Below are 17,441 nucleotides of genomic sequence, written 5' to 3' on the forward strand. Positions count from 1 at the left end.
TACCACTGAGACTGGCTCTATAGCTATAGGTCTACCACTGAGACTGGCTCTATAGCTATAGGTCTACCACTGAGACTGGCTCTATAGCTATAGGTCTACCACTGAGACTAGCTCTACCCGCTATAGGTCTACCACTGAGACTGGCTCTATAGCTATAGGTCTACCACTGAGACTGGCTCTATAGCTATAGGTCTACCACTGAGACTGGCTCTATAGCTATAGGTCTACCACTGAGACTGGCTCTATAGCTATAGGTCTACCACTGAGACTGGCTCTATAGCTATAGGTCTACCACTGAGACTGGCTCTATAGCTATAGGTCTACCACTGAGACTGGCTCTATAGCTATAGGTCTACCACTGAGACTGGCTCTATAGCTATAGGTCTACCACTGAGACTGGCTCTATAGCTATAGGTCTACCACTGAGACTGGCTCTATAGCTATAGGTCTACCACTGAGACTAGCTCTACCCGCTATAGGTCTACCACTGAGACTGGCTCTATAGCTATAGGTCTACCACTGAGACTGGCTCTATAGCTATAGGTCTACCACTGAGACTGGCTCTATAGCTATAGGTCTACCACTGAGACTGGCTCTATAGCTATAGGTCTACCACTGAGACTGGCTCTACCAGCTATAGGTCTACCACTGAGACTGGCTCTATAGCTATAGGTCTACCACTGAGACTGGCTCTATAGCTATAGGTCTACCACTGAGACTGGCTCTATAGCTATAGGTCTACCACTGAGACTGGCTCTATAGCTATAGGTCTACCACTGAGACTGGCTCTATAGCTATAGGTCTACCACTGAGACTGGCTCTATAGCTATAGGTCTACCACTGAGACTGGCTCTATAGCTATAGGTCTACCACTGAGACTGGCTCTATAGCTATAGGTCTACCACTGAGACTGGCTCTATAGCTATAGGTCTACCACTGAGACTGGCTCTATAGCTATAGGTCTACCACTGAGACTGGCTCTATAGCTATAGGTCTACCACTGAGACTGGCTCTATAGCTATAGGTCTACGACTGAGACTGGCTCTATAGCTATAGGTCTACCACTGAGACTGGCTCTATAGCTATAGGTCTACCACTGAGACTGGCTCTACCAGCTATAGGTCTACCACTGAGACTGGCTCTATAGCTATAGGTCTACCACTGAGACTGGCTCTATAGCTATAGGTCTACCTCTGAGACTGGCTCTACCAGCTATAGGTCTACCACTGAGACTGGCTCTATAGCTATAGGTCTACCACTGAGACTGGCTCTATAGCTATAGGTCTACCACTGAGACTGGCTCTATAGCTATACGTCTACCACTGAGACTGGCTCTATAGCTATAGGTCTACCACTGAGACTGGCTCTATAGCTATAGGTCTACCACTGAGACTGGCTCTATAGCTATAGGTATACCACTGAGACTGGCTCTATAGCTATAGGTCTACCACTGAGACTGGCTCTATAGCTATAGGTCTACCACTGAGACTGGCTCTATAGCTATAGGTCTACCACTGAGACTGGCTCTATAGCTATAGGTCTACCACTGAGACTGGCTCTATAGCTATAGGTCTACCACTGAGACTGGCTCTATAGCTATAGGTCTACCACTGAGACTGGCTCTATAGCTATAGGTCTACCACTGAGACTGGCTCTATAGCTATAGGTCTACCACTGAGACTGGCTCTATAGCTATAGGTCTACCACTGAGACTGGCTCTATAGCTATAGGTCTACCACTGAGACTGGCTCTATAGCTATAGGTCTACCACTGAGACTGGCTCTATAGCTATAGGTCTACCACTGAGACTGGCTCTATACCTATAGGTCTACCACTGAGACTGGCTCTACCAGCTATAGGTCTACCACTGAGACTGGCTCTATAGCTATAGGTCTACCACTGAGACTGGCTCTACCAGCTATAGGTCTACCACTGAGACTGGCTCTATAGCTATAGGTCTACCACTGAGACTGGCTCTACCAGCTATAGGTCTACCACTGAGACTGGCTCTATAGCTATAGGTCTACCACTGAGACTGGCTCTACCAGCTATAGGTCTACCACTGAGACTGGCTCTATAGCTATAGGTCTACCACTGAGACTGGCTCTACCAGCTATAGGTCTACCACTGAGACTGGCTCTATAGCTATAGGTCTACCACTGAGACTGGCTCTATAGCTATAGGTCTACCACTGAGACTGGCTCTATAGCTATAGGTCTACCACTGAGACTGGCTCTATAGCTATAGGTCTACCACTGAGACTGGCTCTATAGCTATAGGTCTACCACTGAGACTGGCTCTATAGCTATAGGTCTACCACTGAGACTGGCTCTATAGCTATAGGTCTACCACTGAGACTGGCTCTATAGCTATAGGTCTACCACTGAGACTGGCTCTATAGCTATAGGTCTACCACTGAGACTGGCTCTATAGCTATAGGTCTACCACTGAGACTGGCTCTATAGCTATAGGTCTACCACTGAGACTGGCTCTATAGCTATAGGTCTACCACTGAGACTGGCTCTACCAGCTATAGGTCTACCACTGAGACTGGCTCTACCAGCTATAGGTCTACCACTGAGACTGGCTCTACCAGCTATAGGTCTACCACTGAGACTGGCTCTATAGCTATAGGTCTACCACTGAGACTGGCTCTACCAGCTATAGGTCTACCACTGAGACTGGCTCTACCAGCTATAGGTCTACCACTGAGACTGGCTCTATAGCTATAGGTCTACCACTGAGACTGGCTCTATAGCTATAGGTCTACCACTGAGACTGGCTCTACCAGCTATAGGTCTACCACTGAGACTTGCTCTACCAGCTATAGGTCTACCACTGAGACTGGCTCTACCAGCTATATGTCTACCACTGAGACTGGCTCTATAGCTATAGGTCTACCACTGAGACTGGCTCTACCAGCTATAGGTCTACCACTGAGACTGGCTCTATAGCTATAGGTCTACCACAGAGACTGGCTCTACCAGCTATAGGTCGACCAATGAGACTGGCTCTACCAGCTATAGGTCTACCACTGAGACTGGCTCTATAGCTATAGGTCTACCACTGAGACTGGCTCTATAGCTATAGGTCTACCACTGAGACTGGCTCTATAGCTATAGGTCTACCACTGAGACTGGCTCTATAGCTATAGGTCTACCACTGAGACTGGCTCTATAGCTATAGGTCTACCACTGAGACTGGCTCTATAGCTATAGGTCTACCACTGAGACTAGCTCTACCCGCTATAGGTCTACCACTGAGACTGGCTCTATAGCTATAGGTCTACCACTGAGACTGGCTCTATAGCTATAGGTCTACCACTGAGACTGGCTCTATAGCTATAGGTCTACCACTGAGACTGGCTCTATAGCTATAGGTCTACCACTGAGACTGGCTCTACCAGCTATAGGTCTACCACTGAGACTGGCTCTATAGCTATAGGTCTACCACTGAGACTGGCTCTATAGCTATAGGTCTACCACTGAGACTGGCTCTATAGCTATAGGTCTACCACTGAGACTGGCTCTATAGCTATACGTCTACCACTGAGACTGGCTCTATAGCTATAGGTCTACCACTGAGACTGGCTCTATAGCTATAGGTCTACCACTGAGACTGGCTCTATAGCTATAGGTCTACCACTGAGACTGGCTCTATAGCTATAGGTCTACCACTGAGACTGGCTCTATAGCTATAGGTCTACCACTGAGACTGGCTCTATAGCTATACGTCTACCACTGAGACTGGCTCTATAGCTATAGGTCTACCACTGAGACTGGCTCTATAGCTATAGGTATACCACTGAGACTGGCACAATAGCTATAGGTCTACCACTGAGACTGGCTCTATAGCTATAGGTCTACCACTGAGACTGGCTCTATAGCTATAGGTCTACCACTGAGACTGGCTCTATAGCTATAGGTCTACCACTGAGACTGGCTCTATAGCTATAGGTCTACCACTGAGACTGGCTCTATAGCTATAGGTCTACCACTGAGACTGGCTCTATAGCTATAGGTCTACCACTGAGACTGGCTCTACCAGCTATAGGTCTACCACTGAGACTGGCTCTATAGCTATAGGTCTACCACTGAGACTGGCTCTATAGCTATAGGTCTACCACTGAGACTGGCTCTACCAGCTATAGGTCTACCACTGAGACTGGCTCTACCAGCTATAGGTCTACCACTGAGACTGGCTCTATAGCTATAGGTCTACCACTGAGACTGGCTCTATAGCTATAGGTCTACCACTGAGACTGGCTCTACCAGCTATAGGTCTACCACTGAGACTGGCTCTACCAGCTATAGGTCTACCACTGAGACTGGCTCTACCAGCTATAGGTCTACCACTGAGACTGGCTCTATAGCTATAGGTCTACCACTGAGACTGGCTCTACCAGCTATAGGTCTACCACTGAGACTGGCTCTATAGCTATAGGTCTACCACTGAGACTGGCTCTACCAGCTATAGGTCGACCACTGAGACTGGCTCTACCAGCTATAGGTCTACCACTGAGACTGGCTCTATAGCTATAGGTCTACCACTGAGACTGGCTCTATAGCTATAGGTCTACCACTGAGACTGGCTCTATAGCTATAGGTCTACCACTGAGACTGGCTCTATAGCTATAGGTCTACCACTGAGACTGGCTCTATAGCTATAGGTCTACCACTGAGACTGGCTCTATAGCTATAGGTCTACCACTGAGACTGGCTCTACCAGCTATAGGTCTACCACTGAGACTGGCTCTATAGCTATAGGTCTACCACTGAGACTGGCTCTACCAGCTATAGGTCTACCACTGAGACTGGCTCTACCAGCTATAGGTCTACCACTGAGACTGGCTCTATAGCTATAGGTCTACCACTGAGACTGGCTCTATAGCTATAGGTCTACCACTGAGACTGGCTCTACCAGCTATAGGTCTACCACTGAGACTTGCTCTACCAGCTATAGGTCTACCACTGAGACTGGCTCTACCAGCTATATGTCTACCACTGAGACTGGCTCTATAGCTATAGGTCTACCACTGAGACTGGCTCTACCAGCTATAGGTCTACCACTGAGACTGGCTCTATAGCTATAGGTCTACCACAGAGACTGGCTCTACCAGCTATAGGTCGACCAATGAGACTGGCTCTACCAGCTATAGGTCTACCACTGAGACTGGCTCTATAGCTATAGGTCTACCACTGAGACTGGCTCTATAGCTATAGGTCTACCACTGAGACTGGCTCTATAGCTATAGGTCTACCACTGAGACTGGCTCTATAGCTATAGGTCTACCACTGAGACTGGCTCTATAGCTATAGGTCTACCACTGAGACTGGCTCTATAGCTATAGGTCTACCACTGAGACTAGCTCTACCCGCTATAGGTCTACCACTGAGACTGGCTCTATAGCTATAGGTCTACCACTGAGACTGGCTCTATAGCTATAGGTCTACCACTGAGACTGGCTCTATAGCTATAGGTCTACCACTGAGACTGGCTCTATAGCTATAGGTCTACCACTGAGACTGGCTCTATAGCTATAGGTCTACCACTGAGACTGGCTCTATAGCTATAGGTCTACCACTGAGACTGGCTCTATAGCTATAGGTCTACCACTGAGACTGGCTCTATAGCTATAGGTCTACCACTGAGACTGGCTCTATAGCTATAGGTCTACCACTGAGACTAGCTCTACCCGCTATAGGTCTACCACTGAGACTGGCTCTATAGCTATAGGTCTACCACTGAGACTGGCTCTATAGCTATAGGTCTACCACTGAGACTGGCTCTATAGCTATAGGTCTACCACTGAGACTGGCTCTATAGCTATAGGTCTACCACTGAGACTGGCTCTATAGCTATAGGTCTACCACTGAGACTGGCTCTATAGCTATAGGTCTACCACTGAGACTGGCTCTATAGCTATAGGTCTACCACTGAGACTGGCTCTATAGCTATAGGTCTACCACTGAGACTGGCTCTATAGCTATAGGTCTACCACTGAGACTGGCTCTATAGCTATAGGTCTACCACTGAGACTGGCTCTACCAGCTATAGGTCTACCACTGAGACTGGCTCTATAGCTATAGGTCTACCACTGAGACTGGCTCTATAGCTATAGGTCTACCACTGAGACTGGCTCTATAGCTATAGGTCTACCACTGAGACTGGCTCTATAGCTATAGGTCTACCACTGAGACTGGCTCTACCAGCTATAGGTCTACCACTGAGACTGGCTCTATAGCTATAGGTCTACCACTGAGACTGGCTCTATAGCTATAGGTCTACCACTGAGACTGGCTCTATAGCTATAGGTCTACCACTGAGACTGGCTCTATAGCTATACGTCTACCACTGAGACTGGCTCTATAGCTATAGGTCTACCACTGAGACTGGCTCTATAGCTATAGGTCTACCACTGAGACTGGCTCTATAGCTATAGGTCTACCACTGAGACTGGCTCTATAGCTATAGGTCTACCACTGAGACTGGCTCTATAGCTATAGGTCTACCACTGAGACTGGCTCTATAGCTATAGGTCTACCACTGAGACTGGCTCTATAGCTATAGGTCTACCACTGAGACTGGCTCTATAGCTATAGGTCTACCACTGAGACTGGCTCTATAGCTATAGGTCTACCACTGAGACTGGCTCTATAGCTATAGGTCTACCACTGAGACTGGCTCTACCAGCTATAGGTCTACCACTGAGACTGGCTCTATAGCTATAGGTCTACCACTGAGACTGGCTCTATAGCTATAGGTCTACCACTGAGACTGGCTCTACCAGCTATAGGTCTACCACTGAGACTGGCTCTATAGCTATAGGTCTACCACTGAGACTGGCTCTATAGCTATAGGTCTACCACTGAGACTGGCTCTATAGCTATAGGTCTACCACTGAGACTGGCTCTATAGCTATAGGTCTACCACTGAGACTGGCTCTATAGCTATAGGTCTACCACTGAGACTGGCTCTATAGCTATAGGTCTACCACTGAGACTGGCTCTATAGCTATAGGTCTACCACTGAGACTGGCTCTATAGCTATAGGTCTACCACTGAGACTGGCTCTATAGCTATAGGTCTACCACTGAGACTGGCTCTATAGCTATAGGTCTACCACTGAGACTGGCTCTATAGCTATAGGTCTACCACTGAGACTGGCTCTATAGCTATAGGTCTACCACTGAGACTGGCTCTATAGCTATAGGTCTACCACTGAGACTGGCTCTATAGCTATAGGTCTACCACTGAGACTGGCTCTATAGCTGTAGGTCTACCACTGAGACTGGCTCTATAGCTATAGGTCTACCACTGAGACTGGCTCTATAGCTATAGGTCTACCACTGAGACTGGCTCTATAGCTATAGGTCTACCACTGAGACTGGCTCTATACCTATAGGTCTACCACTGAGACTGGCTCTACCAGCTATAGGTCTACCACTGAGACTGGCTCTATAGCTATAGGTCTACCACTGAGACTGGCTCTACCAGCTATAGGTCTACCACTGAGACTGGCTCTATAGCTATAGGTCTACCACTGAGACTGGCTCTACCAGCTATAGGTCTACCACTGAGACTGGCTCTATAGCTATAGGTCTACCACTGAGACTGGCTCTACCAGCTATAGGTCTACCACTGAGACTGGCTCTATAGCTATAGGTCTACCACTGAGACTGGCTCTACAGCTATAGGTCTACCACTGAGACTGGCTCTATAGCTATAGGTCTACCACTGAGACTGGCTCTATAGCTATAGGTCTACCACTGAGACTGGCTCTATAGCTATAGGTCTACCACTGAGACTGGCTCTATAGCTATAGGTCTACCACTGAGACTGGCTCTATAGCTATAGGTCTACCACTGAGACTGGCTCTATAGCTATAGGTCTACCACTGAGACTGGCTCTATAGCTATAGGTCTACCACTGAGACTGGCTCTATAGCTATAGGTCTACCACTGAGACTGGCTCTATAGCTATAGGTCTACCACTGAGACTGGCTCTATAGCTATAGGTCTACCACTGAGACTGGCTCTATAGCTATAGGTCTACCACTGAGACTGGCTCTATAGCTATAGGTCTACCACTGAGACTGGCTCTACAGCTATAGGTCTACCACTGAGACTGGCTCTACCAGCTATAGGTCTACCACTGAGACTGGCTCTACCAGCTATAGGTCTACCACTGAGACTGGCTCTATAGCTATAGGTCTACCACTGAGACTGGCTCTATAGCTATAGGTCTACCACTGAGACTGGCTCTAAAGCTATAGGTCTACCACTGAGACTGGCTCTACCAGCTATAGGTCTACCACTGAGACTGGCTCTATAGCTATAGGTCTACCACTGAGACTGGCTCTATAGCTATAGGTCTACCACTGAGACTGGCTCTACCAGCTATAGGTCTACCACTGAGACTGGCTCTATAGCTACAGGTCTACCACTGAGACTGGCTCTATAGCTATAGGTCTACCACTGAGACTGGCTCTATAGCTATACGTCTACCACTGAGACTGGCTCTATAGCTATAGGTCTACCACTGAGACTGGCTCTATAGCTATAGGTCTACCACTGAGACTGGCTCTATAGCTATAGGTCTACCACTGAGACTGGCTCTATAGCTATAGGTCTACCACTGAGACTGGCTCTATAGCTATAGGTCTACCACTGAGACTGGCTCTATAGCTATAGGTCTACCACTGAGACTGGCTCTATAGCTATAGGTCTACCACTGAGACTGGCTCTATAGCTATAGGTCTACCACTGAGACTGGCTCTATAGCTATAGGTCTACCACTGAGACTGGCTCTATAGCTATAGGTCTACCACTGAGACTGGCTCTACCAGCTATAGGTCTACCACTGAGACTGGCTCTATAGCTATAGGTCTACCACTGAGACTGGCTCTATAGCTATAGGTCTACCTCTGAGACTGGCTCTACCAGCTATAGGTCTACCACTGAGACTGGCTCTATAGCTATAGGTCTACCACTGAGACTGGCTCTATAGCTATAGGTCTACCACTGAGACTGGCTCTATAGCTATACGTCTACCACTGAGACTGGCTCTATAGCTATAGGTCTACCACTGAGACTGGCTCTATAGCTATAGGTCTACCACTGAGACTGGCTCTATAGCTATAGGTCTACCACTGAGACTGGCTCTATAGCTATAGGTCTACCACTGAGACTGGCTCTATAGCTATAGGTCTACCACTGAGACTGGCTCTATAGCTATAGGTCTACCACTGAGACTGGCTCTATAGCTATAGGTCTACCACTGAGACTGGCTCTATAGCTATAGGTCTACCACTGAGACTGGCTCTATAGCTATAGGTCTACCACTGAGACTGGCTCTATAGCTATAGGTCTACCACTGAGACTGGCTCTATAGCTATAGGTCTACCACTGAGACTGGCTCTATAGCTATAGGTCTACCACTGAGACTGGCTCTATAGCTATAGGTCTACCACTGAGACTGGCTCTACCAGCTATAGGTCTACCACTGAGACTGGCTCTATAGCTATAGGTCTACCACTGAGACTGGCTCTATCAGCTATAGGTCTACCACTGAGACTGGCTCTATAGCTATAGGTCTACCACTGAGACTGGCTCTACCAGCTATAGGTCTACCACTGAGACTGGCTCTATAGCTATAGGTCTACCACTGAGACTGGCTCTACCAGCTATAGGTCTACCACTGAGACTGGCTCTATAGCTATAGGTCTACCACTGAGACTGGCTCTACCAGCTATAGGTCTACCACTGAGACTGGCTCTATAGCTATAGGTCTACCACTGAGACTGGCTCTATAGCTATAGGTCTACCACTGAGACTGGCTCTATAGCTATAGGTCTACCACTGAGACTGGCTCTATAGCTATAGGTCTACCACTGAGACTGGCTCTATAGCTATAGGTCTACCACTGAGACTGGCTCTATAGCTATAGGTCTACCACTGAGACTGGCTCTATAGCTATAGATCTACCACTGAGACTGGCTCTATAGCTATAGGTCTACCACTGAGACTGGCTCTATAGCTATAGGTCTACCACTGAGACTGGCTCTATAGCTATAGGTCTACCACTGAGACTGGCTCTATAGCTATAGGTCTACCACTGAGACTGGCTCTATAGCTATAGGTCTACCACTGAGACTGGCTCTACCAGCTATAGGTCTACCACTGAGACTGGCTCTACCAGCTATAGGTCTACCACAGAGACTGGCTCTACCAGCTATAGGTCTACCACTGAGACTGGCTCTATAGCTATAGGTCTACCACTGAGACTGGCTCTACCAGCTATAGGTCTACCACTGAGACTGGCTCTATAGCTATAGGTCTACCACTGAGACTGGCTCTACCAGCTATAGGTCTACCACTGAGACTGGCTCTATAGCTATAGGTCTACCACTGAGACTGGCTCTATAGCTATAGGTCTACCACTGAGACTGGCTCTATAGCTATAGGTCTACCACTGAGACTGGCTCTATAGCTATAGGTCTACCACTGAGACTGGCTCTATAGCTATAGGTCTACCACTGAGACTGGCTCTATAGCTATAGGTCTACCACTGAGACTGGCTCTATAGCTATAGGTCTACCACTGAGACTGGCTCTATAGCTATAGGTCTACCACTGAGACTGGCTCTACAGCTATAGGTCTACCACTGAGACTGGCTCTATCAGCTATAGGTCTACCACTGAGACTGGCTCTATAGCTATAGGTCTACCACTGAGACTGGCTCTATAGCTATAGGTCTACCACTGAGACTGGCTCTATAGCTATAGGTCTACCACTGAGACTGGCTCTAAAGCTATAGGTCTACCACTGAGACTGGCTCTACCAGCTATAGGTCTACCACTGAGACTGGCTCTATAGCTATAGGTCTACCACTGAGACTGGCTCTATAGCTATAGGTCTACCACTGAGACTGGCTCTACCAGCTATAGGTCTACCACTGAGACTGGCTCTATAGCTATAGGTCTACCACTGAGACTGGCTCTATAGCTATAGGTCTACCACTGAGACTGGCTCTATAGCTATAGGTCTACCACTGAGACTGGCTCTATAGCTATAGGTCTACCACTGAGACTGGCTCTATAGCTATAGGTCTACCACTGAGACTGGCTCTATAGCTATAGGTCTACCACTGAGACTGGCTCTATAGCTATAGGTCTACCACTGAGACTGGCTCTATAGCTATAGGTCTACCACTGAGACTGGCTCTATAGCTATAGGTCTACCACTGAGACTGGCTCTATAGCTATAGGTCTACCACTGAGACTGGCTCTATAGCTATAGGTCTACCACTGAGACTGGCGCTATAGCTATAGGTCTACCACTGAGACTGGCTCTATAGCTATAGGTCTACCACTGAGACTGGCTCTACCAGCTATAGGTCTACCACTGAGACTGGCTCTATAGCTATAGGTCTACCACTGAGACTGGCTCTATAGCTATAGGTCTACCTCTGAGACTGGCTCTACCAGCTATAGGTCTACCACTGAGACTGGCTCTATAGCTATAGGTCTACCACTGAGACTGGCTCTATAGCTATAGGTCTACCACTGAGACTGGCTCTATAGCTATAGGTCTACCACTGAGACTGGCTCTATAGCTATAGGTCTACCACTGAGACTGGCTCTATAGCTATAGGTCTACCACTGAGACTGGCTCTATAGCTATAGGTCTACCACTGAGACTGGCTCTATAGCTATAGGTCTACCACTGAGACTGGCTCTATAGCTATAGGTCTACCACTGAGACTGGCTCTATAGCTATAGGTCTACCACTGAGACTGGCTCTATAGCTATAGGTCTACCACTGAGACTGGCTCTATAGCTATAGGTCTACCACTGAGACTGGCTCTATAGCTATAGGTCTACCACTGAGACTGGCTCTATAGCTATAGGTCTACCACTGAGACTGGCTCTATAGCTATAGGTCTACCACTGAGACTGGCTCTATAGCTATAGGTCTACCACTGAGACTGGCTCTATAGCTATAGGTCTACCACTGAGACTGGCTCTATAGCTATAGGTCTACCACTGAGACTGGCTCTATAGCTATAGGTCTACCACTGAGACTGGCTCTATAGCTATAGGTCTACCACTGAGACTGGCTCTATAGCTATAGATCTACCACTGAGACTGGCTCTATAGCTATAGGTCTACCACTGAGACTGGCTCTATAGCTATAGGTCTACCACTGAGACTGGCTCTATAGCTATAGGTCTACCACTGAGACTGGCTCTATAGCTATAGGTCTACCACTGAGACTGGCTCTATAGCTATAGGTCTACCACTGAGACTGGCTCTACCAGCTATAGGTCTACCACTGAGACTGGCTCTACCAGCTATAGGTCTACCACTGAGACTGGCTCTACCAGCTATAGGTCTACCACTGAGACTGGCTCTATAGCTATAGGTCTACCACTGAGACTGGCTCTATAGCTATAGGTCTACCACTGAGACTGGCTCTAAAGCTATAGGTCTACCACTGAGACTGGCTCTACCAGCTATAGGTCTACCACTGAGACTGGCTCTATAGCTATAGGTCTACCACTGAGACTGGCTCTATAGCTATAGGTCTACCACTGAGACTGGCTCTATAGCTATAGGTCTACCACTGAGACTGGCTCTATAGCTATAGGTCTACCACTGAGACTGGCTCTATAGCTATAGGTCTACCACTGAGACTTGCTCTATAGCTATAGGTCTACCACTGAGACTGGCTCTATAGCTATAGGTCTACCACTGAGACTGGCTCTATAGCTATAGGTCTACCACTGAGACTGGCTCTATAGCTATAGGTCTACCACTGAGACTGGCTCTATAGCTATAGGTCTACCACTGAGACTGGCTCTATAGCTATAGGTCTACCACTGAGACTGGCTCTACCAGCTATAGGTCTACCACTGAGACTGGCTCTATAGCTATAGGTCTACCACTGAGACTGGCTCTATAGCTATAGGTCTACCACTGAGACTGGCTCTATAGCTATAGGTCTACCACTGAGACTGGCTCTATAGCTATAGGTCTACCACTGAGACTGGCTCTATAGCTATAGGTCTACCACTGAGACTGGCTCTATAGCTATAGGTCTACCACTGAGACTGGCTCTATAGCTATAGGTCTACCACTGAGACTGGCTCTATAGCTCTAGGTCTACCACTGAGACTGGCTCTATAGCTATAGGTCTACCACTGAGACTGGCTCTATAGCTATAGGTCTACCACTGAGACTGGCTCTATAGCTATAGGTCTACCACTGAGACTGGCTCTATAGCTATAGGTCTACCACTGAGACTGGCTCTACCAGCTATAGGTCTACCACTGAGACTGGCTCTATAGCTATAGGTCTACCACTGAGTCTGGCTCTACCAGCTATAGGTCTACCACTGAGACTGGCTCTATAGCTATAGGTCTACCACTGAGACTGGCTCTACCAGCTATAGGTCTACCACTGAGACTGGCTCTATAGCTATAGGTCTACCACTGAGACTGGCTCTACAGCTATAGGTCTACCACTGAGACTGGCTCTATAGCTATAGGTCTACCACTGAGACTGGCTCTACCAGCTATAGGTCTACCACTGAGACTGGCTCTATAGCTATAGGTCTACCACTGAGACTGGCTCTATAGCTATAGGTCTACCACTGAGACTGGCTCTATAGCTATAGGTCTACCACTGAGACTGGCTCTATAGCTATAGGTCTACCACTGAGACTGGCTCTATAGCTATAGGTCTACCACTGAGACTGGCTCTATAGCTATAGGTCTACCACTGAGACTGGCTCTATAGCTATAGGTCTACCACTGAGACTGGCTCTATAGCTATAGGTCTACCACTGAGACTGGCTCTATAGCTATAGGTCTACCACTGAGACTGGCTCTATAGCTATAGGTCTACCACTGAGACTGGCTCTATAGCTATAGGTCTACCACTGAGACTGGCTCTATAGCTATAGGTCTACCACTGAGACTGGCTCTACCAGCTATAGGTCTACCACTGAGACTGGCTCTACCAGCTATAGGTCTACCACTGAGACTGGCTCTACCAGCTATAGGTCTACCACTGAGACTGGCTCTATAGCTATAGGTCTACCACTGAGACTGGCTCTATAGCTATAGGTCTACCACTGAGACTGGCTCTAAAGCTATAGGTCTACCACTGAGACTGGCTCTACAGCTATAGGTCTACCACTGAGACTGGCTCTATAGCTATAGGTCTACCACTGAGACTGGCTCTATAGCTATAGGTCTACCACTGAGACTGGCTCTATAGCTATAGGTCTACCACTGAGACTGGCTCTATAGCTATAGGTCTACCACTGAGACTGGCTCTATAGCTATAGGTCTACCACTGAGACTTGCTCTATAGCTATAGGTCTACCACTGAGACTGGCTCTATAGCTATAGGTCTACCACTGAGACTGGCTCTATAGCTATAGGTCTACCACTGAGACTGGCTCTATAGCTATAGGTCTACCACTGAGACTGGCTCTATAGCTATAGGTCTACCACTGAGACTGGCTCTATAGCTATAGGTCTACCACTGAGACTGGCTCTACCAGCTATAGGTCTACCACTGAGACTGGCTCTATAGCTATAGGTCTACCACTGAGACTGGCTCTATAGCTATAGGTCTACCACTGAGACTGGCTCTATAGCTATAGGTCTACCACTGAGACTGGCTCTATAGCTATAGGTCTACCACTGAGACTGGCTCTATAGCTATAGGTCTACCACTGAGACTGGCTCTATAGCTATAGGTCTACCACTGAGACTGGCTCTATAGCTATAGGTCTACCACTGAGACTGGCTCTATAGCTATAGGTCTACCACTGAGACTGGCTCTATAGCTATAGGTCTACCACTGAGACTGGCTCTATAGCTATAGGTCTACCACTGAGACTGGCTCTATAGCTATAGGTCTACCACTGAGACTGGCTCTACCAGCTATAGGTCTACCACTGAGACTGGCTCTATAGCTATAGGTCTACCACTGAGACTGGCTCTATAGCTATAGGTCTACCACTGAGACTGGCTCTATAGCTATAGGTCTACCACTGAGACTGGCTCTATAGCTATAGGTCTACCACTGAGACTGGCTCTACCAGCTATAGGTCTACCACTGAGACTGGCTCTATAGCTATAGGTCTACCACTGAGACTGGCTCTATAGCTATAGGTCTACCACTGAGACTGGCTCTATAGCTATAGGTCTACCACTGAGACTGGCTCTACCAGCTATAGGTCTACCACTGAGACTGGCTCTATAGCTATAGGTCTACCACTGAGACTGGCTCTACCAGCTATAGGTCTACCACTGAGACTGGCTCTATAGCTATAGGTCTACCACTGAGACTGGCTCTATAGCTATAGGTCTACCACTCAGACTGGCTCTATAGCTATAGGTCTACCACTGAGACTGGCTCTATAGCTATAGGTCTACCACTGAGACTGGCTCTATAGCTATAGGTCTACCACTGAGACTGGCTCTATAGCTATAGGCCTACCACTGAGACTGGCTCTATAGCTATAGGTCTACCACTGAGACTGGCTCTATAGCTACAGGTCTACCACTGAGACTGGCTCTATAGCTACAGGTCTACCACTGAGACTGGCTCTATAGCTATAGGTCTACCACTGAGACTGGCTCTATAGCTATAGGTCTACCACTGAGACTGGCTCTATAGCTATAGGTCTACCACTGAGACTGGCTCTATAGCTATAGGTCTACCACTGAGACTGGCTCTACCAGCTATAGGTCTACCACTGAGACTGGCTCTATAGCTATAGGTCTACCACTGAGACTGGCTCTATAGCTATAGGTCTACCACTGAGACTGGCTCTATAGCTATAGGTCTACCACTGAGACTGGCTCTCTAGCTATAGGTCTACCACTGAGACTGGCTCTATAGCTATAGGTCTACCACTGAGACTGGCTCTACCAGCTATAGGTCTACCACTGAGACTGGCTCTATAGCTATAGGTCTACCACTGAGACTGGCTCTCTAGCTATAGGTATACCACTGAGACTGGCTCTATAGCTATAGGTCTACCACTGAGACTGGCTCTACCAGCTATAGGTCTACCACTGAGACTGGCTCTATAGCTATAGGTCTACCACTGAGACTGGCTCTATAGCTATAGGTCTACCACTGAGACTGGCTCTATAGCTATAGGTCTACCACTGAGACTGGCTCTCTAGCTATAGGTCTACCACTGAGACTGGCTCTATAGCTATAGGTCTACCACTGAGACTGGCTCTATAGCTATAGGTCTACCACTGAGACTGGCTCTATAGCTATAGGTCTACCACTGAGACTGGCTCTACCAGCTATAGGTCTACCACTGAGACTGGCTCTACCAGCTATAGGTCTACCACTGAGACTGGCTCTACCAGCTATAGGTCTACCACTGAGACTGGCTCTATAGCTATAGGTCTACCACTGAGACTGGCTCTATAGCTATAGGTCTACCACTGAGACTGGCTCTATAGCTATAGGTCTACCACTGAGAATGGCTCTAAAGCTATAGGTCTACCACTGAGACTGGCTCTACCAGCTATAGGTCTACCACTGAGACTGGCTCTACCAGCTATAGGTCTACCACTGAGACTGGCTCTATAGCTATAGGTCTACCACTGAGACTGGCTCTATAGCTATAGGTCTACCACTGAGACTGGCTCTATAGCTATAGGTCTACCACTGAGACTGTCTCTATAGCTATAGGTCTACCACTGAGACTGGCTCTATAGCTATAGGTCTACCACTGAGACTGGCTCTATAGCTATAGGTCTACCACTGAGACTGGCTCTATAGCTATAGGTCTACCACTGAGACTGGCTCTATAGCTATAGGTCTACCACTGAGACTGGCTCTATAGCTATAGGTCTACCACTGAGACTGGCTCTATAGCTATAGGTCTAGCACTGAGACTGGCTCTATAGCTATAGGTCTACCACTGAGACTGGCTCTATAGCTATAGGTCTACCACTGTGACTGGCTCTACCAGCTATAGGTCTACCACTGAGACTGGCTCTACCAGCTATAGGTCTACCACTGAGACTGGCTCTACCAGCTATAGGTCTACCACTGAGACTGGCTCTATAGCTATAGGTCTACCACTGAGACTGGCTCTATAGCTATAGGTCTACCACTGTGACTGGCTCTATAGCTATAGGTCTACCACTGAGACTGGCTCTACCAGCTATAGGTCTACCACTGAGACTGGCTCTATAGCTATAGGTCTACCACTGAGACTGGCTATATAGCTATAGGTCTACCACTGAGACTGGCTCCATAGCTATAGGTCTACCACTGAGACTGGCTCTATAGCTATAGGTCTACCACTGAGACTGGCTCTATAGCTATAGGTCTACCACTGAGACTGGCTCTATAGCTATAGGTCTACCACTGAGACTGGCTCTACCAGCTAT

At 47.8% G+C, this 17,441-nt stretch overlaps 1 protein-coding gene across 1 annotated transcript in view; it reads right to left on the reverse strand.

Annotated features, from left to right (window-relative positions):
• Positions 1-17,441, reverse strand: part of LOC106591046 (sodium/hydrogen exchanger 9B2) — an 80,216-nt gene that overhangs the window by 30,271 nt on the left and 32,504 nt on the right. The window lies entirely within an intron of this gene.

The sequence above is a fragment of the Salmo salar genome, chromosome 07 (genome assembly GCF_965601325.2).
Source record: "Salmo salar chromosome 07, fSalSal1, whole genome shotgun sequence".
NCBI lineage: Eukaryota > Metazoa > Chordata > Actinopteri > Salmoniformes > Salmonidae > Salmo > Salmo salar.